The sequence below is a fragment of the Ornithodoros turicata genome, unplaced genomic scaffold (genome assembly GCF_037126465.1).
Source record: "Ornithodoros turicata isolate Travis unplaced genomic scaffold, ASM3712646v1 Chromosome85, whole genome shotgun sequence".
In the NCBI taxonomy this organism is placed as follows: domain Eukaryota; kingdom Metazoa; phylum Arthropoda; class Arachnida; order Ixodida; family Argasidae; genus Ornithodoros; species Ornithodoros turicata.
In genome coordinates this window covers 540,758-560,139 of record NW_026999393.1, presented here as the reverse complement: position 1 = coordinate 560,139, position 19,382 = coordinate 540,758, and the positions used below count along the sequence as shown (strand labels likewise).

General features: G+C 46.3%; 1 long non-coding RNA gene across 1 annotated transcript; it reads left to right on the top strand.

Annotated features, from left to right (window-relative positions):
• Window positions 1-1,025: 1,025 nt before the first annotated feature.
• LOC135374592 (uncharacterized) lies at window positions 1,026-18,431 on the top strand. The gene is made up of 5 exons (XR_010416998.1): window positions 1,026-1,245; window positions 3,542-4,387; window positions 5,999-6,077; window positions 7,098-7,192; window positions 18,219-18,431. It is a non-coding gene; the product is annotated as an uncharacterized LOC135374592 (long non-coding RNA).
• Window positions 18,432-19,382: the final 951 nt, after the last annotated feature.

The following is a 19,382-nucleotide window of genomic DNA, read 5'->3' as shown; positions in this document are numbered from 1 at the left end:
TTATATTTCCGGTCTAGAGGGAAAAACACGAGGTCGAAATGTGTCGAATAGCGCGTTTATTGTGGCGTACCGCAGTCATTCACGGAATGAAGGAAGCAAAATATGACACCATCACACCATCATCTACCTTATTTTTTACGTCAGCTGAAAAGTGACAATCCTGCGTGGAAACATTTGTCCTAAAACTCTTACCAAAAACCACGTGCACAAACGAAACTGTTATATTTCCGGTCTAGAGGAAAAAACACGAGTGCGAAATGTGTGGAATAGTGCGTTTATTGTGGCGCCACCGCAGTCATTCACGGAATGAATGAAGCAAAATATGACACCATCAGCCACCTTATTTTTTAAGTCAGCTGAAAAGTGAGAATCCTGCATGGAAACATTTGTCCTAAAGCTCTTTCCAAAAACCACGTGCACAAACGAAACTGTTATATTTCCGGTCTAGAGGGAAAAACACGAGGTCGAAATGTGTCGAATAGTGCGCGTTTATTGTGGCGCCACAGCAGTCATTTACGGAATGAAGGAAGCAAAATATGACACCATCAGCTACCTTATTTTTTACATCAGCTGAAAAGTGACAATCCTGCATGGAAACATTTGTCCTAAAGCTCTTTCCAAAAACCACGTGCAAAAACGAAACCCTTATATTTCCGATGTAGAGGGAAAAACACGAGTGCGAAATGTGTCGAATAGTGCGTTTGTCGTAGCGCCACCACAGTCGTGTAATGAGTGAAGAAAGTAAAATATGACAGCATCAGCTACGTTATTTTTTACGTCAGCTGAAAAGCGACAAATCTGCATGGGAACATCTGTCCTAAAGGGCCTTCCAAAAAACAAGTGGAAGAACGAAACTATATATAATTCCTTCAATTTGAACGAGTGCGGGGGGTGCAGGTTAATCGAAGAGCCTTCTTTTCTAGATAGCACCAGTGGCACCAGTGGAGCGAGTGCAGCACCCGTCTTGCCACTTGCGCTCCGCACGCACCATGCACTGAAGTGAGGGTGTGGAACTAGCTGTTGCAAAAGAAAGGGAGAGGATAGTCGTGATCAAAGCCGATCGTATCCGAAAGCCATGCTAATGGCGGCGTATTTGTTGTTGTAAGTTTGTAAGTGCTTGTAAGTTTTCTGTAGTTTCTATGTTCGTGCGTGACGTGCTGCAGCGCTTCAAGTATGTCGTTAGCTGTGAGAATTTCAACGTATCTCTTCACAAGTGTCAACACTTGTGAGTGCCAGCGTGAGGAGGTAATTGTTAACGCCTTGTAATGCGTAGTGTCAGTTTTGTTTTTCATTGTGTCGCATGCAGAGTCTGTCTAAGCACGATCAGAGGCAACTTCTAGGTAGGTGTTGAAATGCTAAAACACGCATATTCGTGTCTGACATACAAACTTTCGAACTGTGCGTAAATAGTGAGCTCTGGCAGTGCGAAAATTAAGTTCGAGACCGCGTGGAAACGCATATGCCAGGCCTCTTTCCCTTCATATTTCGAAGTTCACCAAGTGAAGTCACGTGCGGGCTGCGTCATTTGGGCTATACTGGGTGCATTCTTTTCGCTTGCACCTCCTGCACCAGATCTGAACTGGGTTATTTGCGTGCTGCACTTTCCTGTTGAAAAGAAAGGCATTCCTAATAAAGTTCCTTTCAGCTGGAAAGTGCAGCTCCCGAAAACCCGTCGTGCGTGGAATCCAAGGTAGTGCAGTCCAGTGCAAGTGAAAAGAATGCGCTTACTATTGTTCGATGTTTCCTGGGACACAAATTCACGCAGATACAATTGAACATCTGTATGCCCAACATGGGGATAAGTCGACTTACCCCCTTTTACTCATTTGGCTGCGGAGACATTCAGAGTGTTTGCTCCAACGCTCGCTTTAAATATAATTTCTGGACACATTAGAGCAAACACCCTGTATACATACCAGTATGCACCTGCCAAAGAAAATTTAGGAATCTATTGCGATTTATTGACCGAGGGTAAGAAACGGGATATGCATGTGTGTCAATGGGACGGACAGTCGGATGAGGCCACGCACGCAAATGGTGTAGCTTAACCTTTGCTACGATGCGGACGGGGTCCAGGAAAAAACTCCCCCGGAACAGTCACAAGAGTTGTTTCCGGTGAAAAGATCGCATGCAACCAAATTGCTTTGCACCCCTGTTTTAATGTACTTTTTTCGGGGAAAAGGGGAGAAAGGGAGAGGTTTATAGAACAAAACGGTGCGTGTGTGCTAGTTCAAGGAATACGAACGTGGTGTGAAAGAGAAATGAGACTTTTATTAACATATATCAAACACAAAAGCGAACTGTATGTGCAACCACAGTCAAAAAGTCTCGCATTGTCTGCGTACCTCTTGCACACTCGGAGCACAAGTTTCTCGGATGTTGTTCGAGACGTACAATTCCATACATAACACGCTTTTCAGGCGCTGCTCCAGTCTCAATTCTTGCCAGTTTTTCTTGTACAGTTGCTTCTTCTCTCTGAAGTGTTTCGATGAGCCTCCAGAGAGTGGGGTGTTTGTGCCCCACGATAGACTCGATGCGACGGTTCCATGGCTCGCAGTTGTTGTTTGTCCGGTGTGCTCTGTTCAGGGTTGCCTCATGAACATTCGAAAGGGAGGGTGGGAACGCCGGGACGCAACGCCTCAGCCGGACAGCACCATCTTGCCTAGTGACCTTTCGGTACGTTCCGGTGACTTTAGTGTCGTTGAAGTAGTATAAGAGCTCGACGTCCTCTTGCTGGCACGAGCTCCTTAGAAGGTGCATTCCTTCTCCGACGTCCTCAACAGGCAAGAAGGCGAGTCCGTCCACCTTCCCCACGAGTAGGCTGAAGTCGGCATTGTCCTTGTATGTCGACACCAACCCCACGCTCTGTATCTTGCGGTAAGTGCTCTGTCACAAGTGTAAAAAACACCACCTCGTCTTCATGTCTTTGTGAAGGACACACCCCACAGTATTGATGGCTGCAGGCTCAAAGTTCATCATAAATTCTTCCGGGTCTGGGGTAACACCCAAACGTTCGCATGTGTTCACTGTTGTCCACAGGAACTCTTCGTAGGTTTCCCTTGTCTTGCTTTCCATGAGGGCGAAGACTGCTGGAACTACACTCTGCCCCAAAGGTACAAGTACGAAGTAGAGTTGCCGAAACCAGTTAGGCACCAGGTCAAAGTTCCCATCCATGAACCACAGGTCGCTCCATGCCAAAACCCTCAGGCACTCAGGAGACCCAAAAATTAGCAGCCTCTCGTTGCCACTGCCTGCGCCGTTGTCATAGAATAGGAAGTGCTCTGGTTGAAGTCCCGCATTTGTGGACCATGGCTCTTCAACGATAAGGTCAGAAAGGCTGGCTGGCACAGGAGGGTAACGGGATGATCGCTGCTGTCGAATGCTTCGCGTGATGCTTTCTTCACTCTTTAGCATGCCCTTCTTTTCCCTTGTAAGTTCTACCGTGCACTGAGAAATCACGGCAGCAGGCGGCACCACTGTACAATGAGATAGTTCCTTGATCTTCGTCCGGACCTACCTCACTTCCTCATTGATTTTGCAGACGTCTGGGGTATGATTGTGAGGGGTCGAGACCATTACTCCACCAGCAGACGTTATTGCTGCCCCTTTGCAAGCTCCCGTCCTGTGGACACTGCCAACGGGTACCAGTCTTCAGGAGCTTCTGCTTCGTGTACTGATATCCTTTGAACGCCAAGCATTCGCTGCCCTTTGCTGTTTTCAGAATTTTCATTTTGCTGATCTGAAATATATGTAGGAAGGTATTTCCATGTGGGCTTAGGCTTTCCACAGTGTGCTAAGAAAAAGTCTGGATCGGATCCCAATACTGACAATACAATGACTCAAATAATTAGGGTAGCTAAAAGCATAGAAGGTACAACTTACCTAAGGGTGCTCCCAGGGACGTGGTGGTTGCTGCCAAGTTACCACGGTCCAGAGGAAAGTACTGTCATGCGTGCAGATCTCTATGTGCAGATCATGGCACACTATTGACAGGTGGAGGCTATGCCGGCTAACCCACTTTTCTATGAGGCACCACCACTAGCCAGTGTGCCCTGCTGAGCGTTTCTTTTCTTTTCCTACAATGAAACCATGGTCCGTGTGGCCAAGGTGAATGCACTTCACTTCTTGTTACCCCGCGCTCTGGGCAAATCCCTTCAGAGTAGGATGCCTTTTATCCTTGCCTTGTATCCACAGATCTTACCAGTAATTGTGCCTTCCTAAGCTTTTCTCTTATGTTCCACAGACAAACCTATGACCCCTGTGAACAAGGTAGATGACCTGAGTGAGTTCTTTGACCACTTTCACGGGGAACGTTCGCTGAAACAGTGAAGCTGGCATGGGTTTTCCCCATGACACAATTTTCTGTGCCACGGTTCTACGACTAAATGTGAGTCGTCGACTCTTCGTTTGTCATCTTGTAAACCAGCATCTGACCTCTGTGGCCAAGGGAAGTGAGCTTCGTCCACAGGCCTTCGCGTATTGTAGAACACTTTCTCATGGTTTAAACGCTTATCACCATCATCAGGTTCCTCCTGTATGTCGCCCTTTCTTTTTTCTTTTTTTTTCAGTCTCTCTTGGTATTATTATCCCTTCTCTTTTTCGAAGGGGCGCAAATAAATTCCGTGGAGCGAAGTTGGCGCAAAACACACTATCTCCACGTTGCAGCATATCGCAGTATAGACCACTTGCACTCCTACGTCATCGATTACGTTTCGCCGCCGCGCAAAGCATGCTGGTGGGCACCTATCAACCTTATCAGCCTTTTCGGCCTATCAGCAGACGCGTTTTTCCCGCTTCCTGCCAACCAGAGCAAAATATAACCCCGAACCGGTCTTCTCGGGACGCCACATGTTTGTAAACAGAAAGTGGTCTATAGGGTATCTCCTGTTTGTAGTCTTCTTTCCTCCTCCTTTTTTTGTGTGTGGGTGCCTTTTTATCACTTGCTTCACAACCTCGTGCCCACTCTAGTGGTTGTTACGAGGAACATTTTCTCTGGGAACATTTCTTCCGGGGCATTTTTTATGTTTCCTGCGGAGAGGAACTTCAACTTCCACTCAAGGAACATGTTCTCCCTCTACCTCACGTGACCGTGTCAGCGGTGCTATTGAGTGTTGTAATCGGAAAAACGTGTGTACCAATCTAAGAAGTCCTATTATACTGGCCATCTAGAACATTATTTTCATGATTGCGCTCCTTTACCAACATCATAAGATCGATCCTAGCTGCTCCATTGCACTAAGATGACTTTGCTCCGCCTGGCATCACCATCAATGTCTGACTAGTGAAATCTGCTTTTTCTGCATGAAAACCCTCTGTGAGCGGCGTTACATTGAAAAAAGGGGATATGTCATGCTCCTGGCTTTTGTTCAATTTCTGTCAAGTCACACATTCGAAAACGGTGCTAACAGGATGTGCATGTAGAGTAGACAAATACATACATGTTCCGCACTTTGCATTTGCATTATTCGAGGAAACCAAGCTGCAATTACTTTACAAAATATTCACTTCTAGTTTCCTTTCACACATTCTGTCATCCCTGTCAGCAGGATGGCCTTATGTGCCAGAATGCTACCCATTCAAAATTGTAACTTCAAGGCAAACTTGCAATCCCTTCCTTCTTATGAGCCGAAACATAAAATAATTGATACATTAAATGAACGACACGATTATCAAGATCCCAGCCATGCAATGTGAAAAGAGATATTCCATATCTAGAGCCATAACTCGGAACCCGTAGCCCTCCTACAAATGGGCTGAAACCAGCATACCAACAAGTGCCTTCTACTGCTGCAGGTTGCACCCTATAGCTATGTGCATGTTATCAGAGATACAAATAATAGGGAACAAAATGGGGGTGGCTGGCTGACTGGAATATTAGCAGTGAAAGGAAACAGAAATGTACGTTGTGCCTTGAAGTTTGAAAAATGTGCAAAATAAGCATTGCAGCAAAACTTTGACTGTTACAAAATTGCACACATCTGTCTTTGCTTCATTTCAGACCCTTACTTCATATCGGGGAGCCCTGTATATGGAAACTTGCGCCAACATACCCTCGTAATCGATAGCACTTTATTTAGGTGAATATGATGCAATAATTTTCTCCGTGCTAAGGGTAGCATGGGCACCGAGTGCTTGGGGGCCTGCGCTCTCCCTGAACTTTCCCAGGGGGTGCGTACCCGATAAGTCCCCTGAAACCCTTCCTGACCTATGTGTATGCCCCCTCCGGCAGATTTTATGTGCTCCGCCTATGTGAGGTAGTTCTGTGAAGGATATAACGGCAAGCATCACAGTTACTGCATTTCTGTAGTGTAAGCCTGTACGTTGCTACGGTTGAATTTACGGCCATCAAGCTGCATTATTGTATGCTGTAAGTGACACTATGTTGCTCACCTTATGCTGTTGCATTTGGAACCAGTGGAGTGGCCCATACTAGAGCCCTGCACGGATGAGGTTTTTGGCATCCGCATCCGACCCGCATCCGCGCACACGTTATCCGCATCCGATCCGCATCCGCACCATACACAACAGTTTACATCCGCATCCGATCCGCAGAGCAAAACGCGCCATCCGCATCCGATCCGCAAAAATCCGCACGTTTCGAAAGACGCGTAAAGACCGCCGGAAGCATGTTGGTATAATTTCGGATGCCTCCATGCTGTCACGGAAGGACTCAGTCATGACGACAAGCAAAGGTAAACCTTTCAACAAACGCGATATGGAGAGACTTCTGGAACGCGTGGAATGCTACCTCGTCGGCGCTCGCGCGGTTCGAGACGCCTGAATGCCTCCTCTCCCGTCTTGGCGCCGTGCATGGTCAAAGGTGAACCAGAGCATGCGCTCGCTGTCGGCGCGCAATACAAATAAATTGCGGGTGGAAAAATGACAGCACGCGGTATATCCGCTACCGATCCGCTGCCTTCGTATCCGCATCCGATCCGCGTGGTGCGATCCGATCTGATGTGGTGCGACATCTACATAGTTGACTCTATTTGACTGTGACCCTGCTGGGAACTGCTGAGTGTTATGCATTGTTCTGCTTGATGACTCTAGGGTGTGCACTGTGGGAGGGTTCATTGATAGCTTTAAATTTATTTCAGCGAAGGAACATGCTCTATGGTTGTTCAAGGTACAATGGCGGGATGAAGACCCATGGGTATCAGGAAGGCTTAACCACAGCAGTTACTGTTGAAAGGTAGGGAAATTTCCATGTCTGCCTCCATGTTTTGTATGTATACAATGTGTAACTCGGTGTCCAAGACAGCTGTAACAAAGCAGCTCATAACCTGAATGATGTGTGGCATCACAGGGACGTATAGTTTGCGTGGGGAACCATTTGGTTGAAGTACTTTCAGTGCTTGCTGTATCTATCTTCATAACTAACACACTGCTTACTGAAAGGTGTCACACCATTTTGCAGTGATACAGATATGTGGAAATACGAAACGTGGTACAAAGACTATGGTATGGTTAGGCAACATCACAGCTTGGTGCATTTAGAAAATTGGCAACAGCAACAGTAAATGATGGAAAAGTGATGAGGACATGGGATGTTTCCCCCATGGTAGCCACGGGACCCTACCCAACAAGACTGAAGTATGCGTGTATACCTGCCAACTTCTCGATTATGCGGGAAACTCCCGAATTTCGTTCAGTCTCCCGATTTTATGGACTCACCCTCCAATCTCCCGGAAAACTGGGGCCTTGAGCTTTTCTTCTCTCATTTTCATTTAAAAAATGGGCCAATGCATTCCTGAAGAACTACATAGCCTGTAACATGTGTGTCGCAGCATGGCCACACATGGCTGGAGGTCACGGCAGATAGTGTGTATCATTGTGTCCGTGTTTCTCGAGAAGACGGGCTATCTATCATCCTCTCGTCAGTCCAGCCTTGTACAACAACAGTTTGTCTTCTCCGATGGCGTTCTCCAAACAGAAGAAATATCTGCATATGTTCCTCATACGTGCCAAGTGCCTTTTCATGGGTATTCTGTTTGAGCCCAACCAGTGTGGAGCATAAGCGACCATGCTCTTCTGGAAGATGTTCCCAAAATGTCACGAAATGAAGCGCCATTGGTGTGGACGGACGAAGCGCACTGCCATCATCGGTGAAATTGCTGCGGCAGCAGAAAATGCAATGTTGGAGAGCCGGGGACGACGCGTCTTTGTAATTTTGGTTGACGGAAGCAACGAGAGGGGGTCGCAGCCCCACCCGATAGTGGCTATGTATGACGTAGATGAATCTCAATACAGTGGCGTCCAAAATTAATGCCCCCGACCTCCTCTTGTCATGCTGCGGGCAGTCCTCCGATCTTGAAGTTAGTCAGGTTGGCAGGTATGTGTGTGCAAATTTGGGAAATGTCAGCATAGTCGATGACACAGACATCCTACTATCTAAATGGTGTCACTTGTGCCTCCTTTCTGCAAGTGGCACTCTCTTCTGGACAGGACATTCAGTATCGGGGAGTCACAGGTGGTCCCATTGTGCTCCATGTATTTAGCTATTTCGCATGCTACAACACAAGGCCTGACACCCATACAGAGGCTGAGTGCCCCAAAACTGACGGCATTGCCCTAGTTTGCTGAGATATATCTCAAAAGGCAACTTCAGTAAACCAACATGTATAACATGTATTGAAAGTGTTACCTCTTCTTAATGTCTGTTCACTCATGCATTTGTTGCCAATCGTAGCCAGCTTTTATAGATGCAGGAAATTTTGAAGTAAAAATGATTAAGTGAATAATGTTCCACGTGGTCATTCTGCAGGCATGGCACACATGATCTTTCGTGCAACACAAAAACTAAAACACCAAGAATCACATGTTGTCTTTTTCATTAGTTCACGCTCAGCCCTGAACTGGAGCCTCGAATTAGTTAGTGCCCGCAAATGAAATACCGTATTTACGCGATTCTAAGGACCCCCTTTTTTTCAAAATGTGGCAGCCCAAAGTAGGGGAGGGTCCTTACATTCGAGTACAATGACTTCGAGATGTACAAATGCCTTTAAAAAAGCGAAAATCCTGGGCTTTATTGCGCTAAGACGTGTCGTCACCGCCGTCAGTTGAAACAACGGAATCAGAGTCGGAGTTCCCGGCGAGGTTATCCTCCCACAAAATGTCATCTTCTGTGCAGTCCGAGGCGTTGCTTATCGAGCACTTTTTGAAGGACTTTTCGACAATCTCTGGGCGAATGGCTTTCCACGCATCGGAAACCCACTGCGTGATGGTTGCCGGAGACGCCTTCTGTATCTTGCCAGCTGGCGTCCGCTCGCGGGCACCATCCCGAATCCACGCTTCGTATTCCGCGCGGAGATTTGCCTTAAGGCTACGGTCTCACGGTAGCCATCTTGAATTTACTTACGGACTTGCTACGGCGGGGCGCCACCGTCGCGGTTTCCGTGGATGACCCCGTTAGGGAGAACCGCGCGCGATTCTCCCGACTGGACCCTTTGACCTTGAGTCTCTTCTGTATGCCACCGTACCCGGTGTTTATACGTGTGTAGAAGGGAGCATTGTCTCGTAAAAGCCTTCTGAAACTGTCGTGCAAGACGGCGAGTTGATTTTTGGTGCTTTCGTGGTTTGAGTAGCACGGGGGTAGCTGCCGCGCGCGTAGCGTGTGACGAAGACTGTGCAAAATATAATATATTTGAGATATAAAAAAATATATATCTCAAACGCAAAATGGTCAAACAACCGTCATAAAAAATGGACGCAAATGCTAAATAATTGCAGTCAGCTGTGAAGAGTCTGTTCACGTGCCGATCGGTAGCAGTTTTATCTCAATACAGCTTACAGAAACAGGATTTCTTGAAATGAATTATGAAATTACCACTTCTGTTGAAACTAGAAGTTCAACTCACAGTACGCACACAAAATGATAAGAATCAAAGGAATGGCATAACCGAAGTAAAATAGGGAAGTCGACAATTATACGCTATGTAACCTGTCCGTATTCCGCATAGTAGCGGCCGTGACTAGTAGGTGAAGATAACTTTTTTTTTTCTATTTGGCTGCGGAAGATAACTTTTTTTTTTCTATTTGGCTGCGATTCGTGTTATCGTTTTGTGAGATGACGAGAGGTGTGATGTGTAAAGAGGGAAATAAAATGCGGGGGGAAAGCAACAAAATTGACAGGCAAAAATATATTTCAATATATCTAGCGGTATCACATCTCGGGAGGCCCATGACTGTACAGTTTGTCAATTTAGTAGACGCATCAATTCGATTTGGAATTCGAACATTGAATTCCATATTTGATTAGGAAATGGAATAGGATATACGATTACTCGCTTCGGTGCTCAAAAACCCAAACATTCACACCGTCCTATGTATGGTGCTGCCTGCAGCGTCCATGCCATGTGACGTACGTTGTGCAAAAAATGAATTCCTCTCAAATGCAAAATGACGAAACAATCATAATAAAAAAGACATTGTAGTCAACAGCTTTTTGCTGTGAAGATGCTTGTTTATGTGTTTTCACCTTTATTTCTATTATTTCAGCTTGAAATTATTTATAAAATTACCCTATGGAACCGAGCAGTCACGGAAATGGCATACTGGCATCCACTGCGCACGGAAACTGACCAGCATCAATGCCCGTAATACGGAAATGGCATAAACGAAGCAAAAATAGGGAAATTGCGCGTTTTACTCTTAGACCCGTCTGTATTCCGCATGGCAGCCGCGGTGACAGTACCACAATGGGCAGTGCTGTAGTCGCTAATCGCTATACATGATTTTCATTAGCTGAGGAGCGGATGTGCTACGTTTCTAACCACTAGCGGAAAAGTAATTTCCGACACAAAGCTTGGCAGCGGATTCGATGCTGCTACAGCTACTTTGTCGCTATTTCAGTAGGAAAAATGGAAAGAAGTATACCGTATCTCAGGGCGTTCCACTTGGACAAGGCGGAGCCGTGTCTTTAGCCCCACAATCCAACATGATCGGGTGATATGGTGACATTTTTCAATTTCTGCGCCAACCTATTCTGTCTAGAATCCTGGTTTCAGGGCTGGTATCGACGATTTTCGTGCTCATTGCTCCTGATTATAGCAACATGTAGTCAAAATGGGTACGTGTTCGCCACAACGCGAATACATAATTAGTAATTAGGAAGAGTGATATATCACACTATCGTTTAGAAATGAGTAGCGCCGCTTGTAATTGTGCTACTTTTTAGAGGAGTAGCGGGTAGCAGTAGTCCGCCACCTAAATTTGGTACTGGGCGCAGTTATTGCTCTATGGGATGGTAAGACGTGTGTCCTTTCTCAGAGTCAAGTCGCTGATTTCGCTACTTTAGTTCAGTCTTTTCCGCCGCATTAGTTTGCAGTGAAGTGATTGAAGTGATCGTCCTTCTTGCGAGCGAACAGAGGATCCCTCATGTAAACTTAAGAGTTCAGTTCAAGAAATTGGTTTCCATAAACTGATTTCAAGTAAAACAGCATCGCGTGGCGAAGGTCCCTCACAGCAAAATGCCTGCAACACCATGCCGTCCCCTTCTCTACAAAATGAATTTTATCCTGGTTCTTGGAGCACCCGATTCTTGAATTTGAACTTGTTCTTGGCGAGGAACGGCGCAATCGTGAATGACAGGGGGACGGCTCTTTCTTTTCTCTGGAAGGATGGGGAGGGGTAGAAGGGAGCATGGTACCTTGCAATTGCAAACAAGGAAACGGAGAGAAAGCAAACTGAACACAACAGAGAAGTGTGTTTGAAAGACAAAAGAAGCGAAGAAGCTGACCCACAGCTACCTGTCGTGATGATGTGAGCCATGAGTAAAATCTTGCAGCCAAAGAGAGGACGAAGACACAACGGTAGAAACACACAACAGCGGAACTGCAGACTCTCAACTAAAGGAATTTATTGACAATACGTCATTTAAAAGGCGCAAGAAAGTAGGACACAGATAGTGATAAAGGTGAGGATAAACATGTTCCAACAAAAGTTAGTCTCCTGCAAGATAATCAATCTCGACTGGTAAGAGGGACAAAGAAGTTTGACTAACACACTTATCTCCCAGTGAGGAGATTAGGGAGGCCTCCACAATCTCTCGAACATTCTTTTCTTTGAAGCGAGCACAAATGGTTGTAGCTTCGAACAGTGGTTTACATTTGCAAGTGCGACAGTGCACCGCAAGGTGCCCAGAAGGGGTGGAGGCATCAACCTTGCATCTGTGTTCTAGAAGCCGAGTATTAACACAACGGCCACTTTGGCCAACGTATGCTCTCCCGCATGTGAGGGGAATTTTGTATACAACATGCTGCATACATGGGACCAAGTTCTGTCTATGTTTGATTTTACAGCCAGCCTTAGAGGGGTTATTGATTTTTCTGCACAAAGACCTAAGCTTAACAGGTGCAGAGAGGACGACCGGAACGCTATACCTACTTGCTACATGTTTAAGGTTGTGCGATAGGGTATGCAAGTACGGAATATTCACAGGTCTTCCATTAGGTCGCTCTCTGCTATGTTTTTCGGTCCCTTTTACTTTCCGTAGAAGGCTCTCGGCTATGCTGGACAGCAAACACACAGGGTAACCTCCTTCTACCAACTGTTTTATCTGGGCACAAAAACTCTCCTGCATCTTGTGTTCGCATGACTTCCTTAAAGCCTCCCCCAGCTTGGCGGAAGCAATCCCACGTTTTACAATTTTTGAATGCGAAGAGCAAAAGGGCAAAACGCCCTTTACAGACCTGGGGTTATAGGACCAACAAACATGGGAAGTGCACCCTCAAGTCTCAAGTCGAGAAATTGCAACATGTCTTCCTGCGGGAGTTCGTACGTAAATCTGAGACCTTGTGCGTTTTTGCGAAACAATTGAAGAAAAAACTGTTCACAGGGAACTAAGGATGAGCCTTCATCTTTTCTATAGCACAGAAGAAAATCGTCTAGATATCTGAAAATGTAGAATGTACAAGTGCCGACGAGAGCGTTATAAATTCTCGTATCACATGCCGAAAGGTAAATGTCGCATAGTAAGGGTGAAACCGACGATCCTATAGGGGTGCCACCTTTTTGCACAAAGAAGCTATCACTTTCACTGATTATAGTGGACGAGAGATAAACATTAAGGAGTTCCATGAAGGTGGTCACACTCAACCCAGTGTCATTCTGGAAGCGGATGGGGTTGCTCCTTTCAATTAGAGACTGAACTTCTTGCAACAGGCAATCCTGGGGCACCGAGTAGAACAGTTCCTCCACATCAATTGAGAAGAACTCGAAATTGGTAAAGTTAATGTCCTGCACGCACTGGATAATCTGTGTAGAGTTCTGGACGAGAAAAGGATCCGAAAGGGGCAGACGTTTAAGGTTGTTCAGTAGGAAGGTAGATACGTTTTTTTGCCACGTGTGCCCCCCGCACGAACTCCCGCACTGTGTACGAACTGTGTACGAACTCCCGCAGGAAGACATGTTGCAATTTCTCGACTTGAGACTTGAGCGGGGCACTTCCCATGTTTGTTGGTCCTATAACCCCAGGTCTGTAAAGGGCGTTTTGCCCTTTTGCTCTTCGCATTCAAAAATTGTAAAACGTGGGATTGCTTCCGCCAAGCTGGGGGAGGCTTTAAGGAAGTCATGCGAACACAAGATGCAGGAGAGTTTTTGTGCCCAGATAAAACAGTTGGTAGAAGGAGGTTACCCTGTGTGTTTGCTGTCCAGCATAGCCGAGAGCCTTCTACGGAAAGTAAAAGGGACCGAAAAACATAGCAGAGAGCGACCTAATGGAAGACCTGTGAATATTCCGTACTTGCATACCCTATCGCACAACCTTAAACATGTAGCAAGTAGGTATAGCGTTCCGGTCGTCCTCTCTGCACCTGTTAAGCTTAGGTCTTTGTGCAGAAAAATCAATAACCCCTCTAAGGCTGGCTGTAAAATCAAACATAGACAGAACTTGGTCCCATGTATGCAGCATGTTGTATACAAAATTCCCCTCACATGCGGGAGAGCATACGTTGGCCAAAGTGGCCGTTGTGTTAATACTCGGCTTCTAGAACACAGATGCAAGGTTGATGCCTCCACCCCTTCTGGGCACCTTGCGGTGCACTGTCGCACTTGCAAATGTAAACCACTGTTCGAAGCTACAACCATTTGTGCTCACTTCAAAGAAAAGAATGTTCGAGAGATTGTGGAGGCCTCCCTAATCTCCTCACTGGGAGATAAGTGTGTTAGTCAAACTTCTTTGTCCCTCTTACAAGTCGAGATTGATTATCTTGCAGGAGACTAACTTTTGTTGGAACATGTTTATCCTCACCTTTATCACTATCTGTGTCCTACTTTCTTGCGCCTTTTAAATGACGTATTGTCAATAAATTCCTTTAGTTGAGAGTCTGCAGTTCCGCTGTTGTGTGTTTCTACCGTTGTGTCTTCGTCCTCTCTTTGGCTGCAAGATTTTACTCATGGCTATGTACCAACTACCCCAAATTTCTACCTTGGTGATGATGTGCCCTGGCTCCATACTCCAAGGGCGAGATTTTGCACGCACCCCTGAACGCGGTGTCTGCCGCACTTCTCATGTCGCTTCTCGAATTGGAACGCTGGCGAAATTTGCCTCGAACGGTATCTTTATTTTCGAAAGTAGCATGAGGTAGACATGTTTCAGATGGAATTATGCCTCTGTGAAAGCTGCAACGTTTACCTCAGTGGAGCGGACAACGTCACGACCGAGTTGTACGTAACACGTGAAGATCGATTACTCGTTTAGTGAATTTGACTTCAATCAGTCTTCTGCGAGCAAGTAATTTTTCTAGGTAAAATGAATATAATTTTGAGTGATCAGTTACACGACGAAGTGATTACTCCGTTTTGCATAGTCTAAAGTTCCGCCAAGAGCCTCTCTCCCGCCATTCCAGTGCGAATATATTTGCTCTGAGTGTATTTCTCGATGCTGTTTGATCATCCTTGCTCCGGCATGACCTGGTTATATCGTACACAACGACGTCGCGACGGGCACTGTTCTGATCACGTGGGCGGTAACGACGAAAGTAACGCGTTCCATCTTTATCTGGTAACGTACCACATTTCGAGTCCAGTTATTCGTAAAGGTAGAAAATTTCTCACACAGTACAGGAATAATTTCGACAGAAAAGTAAGGGGGCCTAAAATAGGACTGAGAAAATACCTATCAAACCTGCACCCCGCGGGGGACGTAATTGTCAGGGTAGAACAACAACAACACACACCAAAAATAATAATAGTAAACGCTCTTCTTTGCTATCTAAATTTAGCTCGAACAGTAATCCGGAAGCACGAACAGAAACACGAAATATGCAGGAAAGATGGCAACAACGAAATATGTTGCTTTTGCGAGAGAGTGATTTTCTAGGTAGTCTGATTACAATCCTGGGTGATCGAATACACGACGAAATGGTGCGCATAACGTGACAAAGGTCGAACTTCGACCAAGAGCATCTGCTCCACCATTCCAGTGTGAATGGTCAGTGGTGTTTGCTTGCAGTGTGTGGGTAACTGGCTGATCTAAGCCAAACTGGCTCCATGCGGTTGGTCCGGTGCTCTTAACTCCTGACTTCAACACATATGAATAAAGAAATCACATGAGGACAACGTGCCCACACGTGCCAATGTGCAGCCCTGCAGTACTACAAAAGGACAATTGGCGACCAGCATAATGGAGAATAATGCAACTCCTCTGCACGAAATTCAGCCAAACGGACACAATATAACCGTACGATCAACAAAAATACACGCGGCAGGAACCTGCGTATACGGAATCACGCACGGGGCCAACGTTTCGTAAGTCAGGGAGGTCAGAGAACCGCTACGTGATCACGTGATCAGCACATAGGAACCCGTGCCATCTCTCGGCAACCTCTTGCAACGCGAAGCTGCCGCTGGTTTCAAACGCGTACGGCAGGTGGCGCTTGTCACCATATTTTCTGCATTTCTGTGTGCGATTTTGAACCACGCTAGTTTATTTATTATTCTTTCATTTGCGATAAAACTTTGGACATCACTCCTGCTAATAATTACCTGCCCGCTGATCATATTTTCAGCCGAGAATAAGTACAGAATAGCTTTTTATGGCAAGTGTAAAAGTAGCGTTTTTTTCTTAAATTTGATAGGCAATAATCAATTAATGACGCTTTACGCGAGAAAAAAAGTTCTTGACTATCCTTTGTATACTGTGCAACGTCACTTTGAAAAAAGATTGACAGCGCTATCTCTTTTCGTGTTCGCATCATCCTTGATTGAAAAACACCAAAAATGGAAGATATGGTCGTCATTCTCGCTTTATAACGCCACAGCTGATCATCACATAAGAAAACGAGTTCTTGGCTTAGCTTGCCCAAAGAACAAGCTTTCCAACGGTACCAACATATTTCACGTAAGTTGCCGAGAAGCCGTGTAACCTTTGAGTGAAAATGACACTTTTCGGGTGATGAGTGGGACCGTAGCCTTAAACGGCTTGTTTATGGAGACATCGAGGGGTTGCAGAACGGATGTCAGCCCGCCAGGTATAACAACGAGGTCGCTGTCGTGTTTCCTACACTGCTCCTTCACTTCCTCCGTAATGTGGCCCCAGAAAGAATCGAGCACCAACATTGACAGGAGATGAAAAAGTGCTCCCGGACGCCTCAGCCACACGGGCTTCAACCAGTCCACCATAAGTTCGGATGTCATCCAACCCTGCGCTTGGCAGCGGACAACAACGTCCTTTGGGAATGGCTCCTGTTTCGGTAGGGTCTTCCGCTTCAGAATCAAGTACGGAGGCAGCTTTCTGCCGTCAGCCGTAATGCACAGCATTACAGTAACACGAAGTTTTTCGTGCCCCGTGGTACGGATGGTCACTTCCTTTGCGCCAACTTCATTAACCGTTGTAGACCGCGGCATGTCTAAGTGCACAGCAGTTTCATCTGCATTTCCTATCTGTCCCATCAGAAATCCCTTTGTTCTTCGGAGGTCAGCCCCATAACGTTGGAAACTGATAACTTTCTGCTCGAAATCTTGGGGCAACTTCTGGCAGATTGTGGTGCGACGACGAATCGAAAATCCCTGGTGTTTCATAAAGCGTTGCACCCAGCCACGGCTGGCTCGAAACACTCTGCGAGGAATGTCCAATCTCTTCGCTACTGCATTAGCTTTCTCACGGGTGCCGTAGCAAGTCACCGAAAATCCGTTTCTTCTTTCTTCTCTGATGTACTCAGCAACTTCAGCTTCGAGCTCCGGGTGCTGTCCACGTTGGGGGCCCGTGAACTTCTTCCTCGTGGAGGCACAGCCGAAAATCTTGTCCCGCTGCCGCCGCCATCGTATCACACATGTCCTGCCAACACCGTATTCTTCGGCAGCGTAGTGGTTACTGTTCGATTCGGCGCACAAGATAACTTTCCGCTTAAACTGTGCGGAGTACGATTCACGTCTTGAAGTCATCGCTATGGCAAGACAAGCGAGCGTCCAGCGAAGCCGCGCAACCAAAACCTCTGTGGAGTGCAGGGTCGCACGTGGCTGGCGGACTCCGCACGGTGGGCGAGGAGAAACGAAGCGAGGGCGAAGGATGACTCAATGTCACGGGGGTCACGGGAGGCATTGCCGTGAAGTTATGGCGGAGGCACGGAGGGCCCAACGCGAATGGTCTTGCCACGCTGGGCTCTGCGCAAGGGACTTTGACTTTGGTGAGATCTCTAGCAGCAACAACCTGGAATGTCCTGGATCCATAAAACCGCAACGTGATAAGCAGCTGCAGAGTAGGAGGAGTGGCCATCCTGCGTTGTCGCTGCTTGCATGAAAAGAGTAGAACAACTCTGCAACTTTGCAGAGTTGCAAAAGAAGGCATCCGCTCGCTGTCGGCGCGCAGTACAAATAAATTGCTATCCGCATCCGATCCGCTGCCCCGCATCCGACCGCGAGCAATCCGATCCGCACACCGCAGAAAGTGATAAATTTTCATCCGAATCCGCAAGTATCTTGCGGATATTCGCTGCTATCCGCGGATGGTGCAGGGCTCAAGCGTCCACATCAGGTAGTCACACAGATTTTCAGCTGTTGCTGCAATTCGTGTTGTGTAGCTGTAACAGTCCTGTGATTTTTGTACGTGCAGCTTCTTTTCTTTATGTGTCTCTCAGATGAGTGTTGATGTGTTGATACAGTTTTTGCTTTCATGTTGCCAGACAAGCATCCCGTGAAAAAGTGTGCATAGCCACTAAACAAACTAGTTAGAACTAGCAGGCTATATAATGCTTTCTGACATGTTTTGTTCTATTTTCTAGCCACAGTGAGTCATTGGAGGCAGTGCTGCAGCACCAACAATCACTCATTGGCAGAAAGGAATGAGGTGGCCATCAACACCCTGCTGCCAGTTCAACACTCCTCAGTCAAAACGCAAGACGCCTGCTTGGAAGCAAAGTCAATCCAGTTTTAGACTGAGTTTTGTACCATAGACTTCGCGCGTGGTTTACTGTGAATAAATGTTCATGCTGAGATCCATGTTGCAATCAATTATATCACATTTCTGCATGAATGCATGCCACGACGGTAGCAGGACTAGTCATGGTCTAAAGTACGTCTAAGGGTGGCTAAAGTAAGGTACAGGAAATGTATAACCCTAGACCTGTCGCCTGAATGGAGGGATAAAATTGGTCTAGCAGTAGACTTCATGTATAATACATGGTTAAGTGTCTGACCCTGTTCCAGACATCCAGGTCAAAAGAATGTCTAAATCTCGGCTAGGTACATAGACATCGGATGTCCAGGGCTAGATGGCTAGGTGCTAGGCTAACGTTAGACGTGTTATTTGACGTCTAGTGGACGGATACTTGACATTTGGTCTAGTGCGTAGACATTCTATAGACATTTCTTATCTCTTTTTTTCAGACATCATTTAGACGTCTACTAGCCCACCATGTGCTCCCTGGGTTACGTCAGCTGAAAAGTGGCAATCCTGCATGGAACCATTTGTCTTAAAGCTCTTTTCAAAAACCACATGCAAAAACGAAACTTATATTTCCGATCTAGCGAGCAAAACACGAGGGTGAAATGTGTCGAATAGTGCGTTTGTTGTGGCGCCACCACAGTCGTGTACGGAATGAAGAAAGTAAAATGTGACAGCATCAGCTACGTTAGTTATTACGTCAGCTGAAAAGTGACAATCCTGCATGGAACCATTTGTCCTAAAGCGCTTTCCAACAACCACGTACAACAACGAAACTGTTATATGTCCGGTCTAGAGGGAAAAACACGAGGTCGAAATGTGTGGAATAGTGCGTTTATTGTGGCGCCACCGCAGTCATTCACGGCACGGAATGAATGAAGCAAAATATGACACCATCAGCATACCATCAGCTACCTTATTTTTTACGTCAGCTGAAAAGTGACAATCCTGCATGGAAACATTTGTCATAGAGCTCTTTCCAAAAACCACGTGCACAAACGAA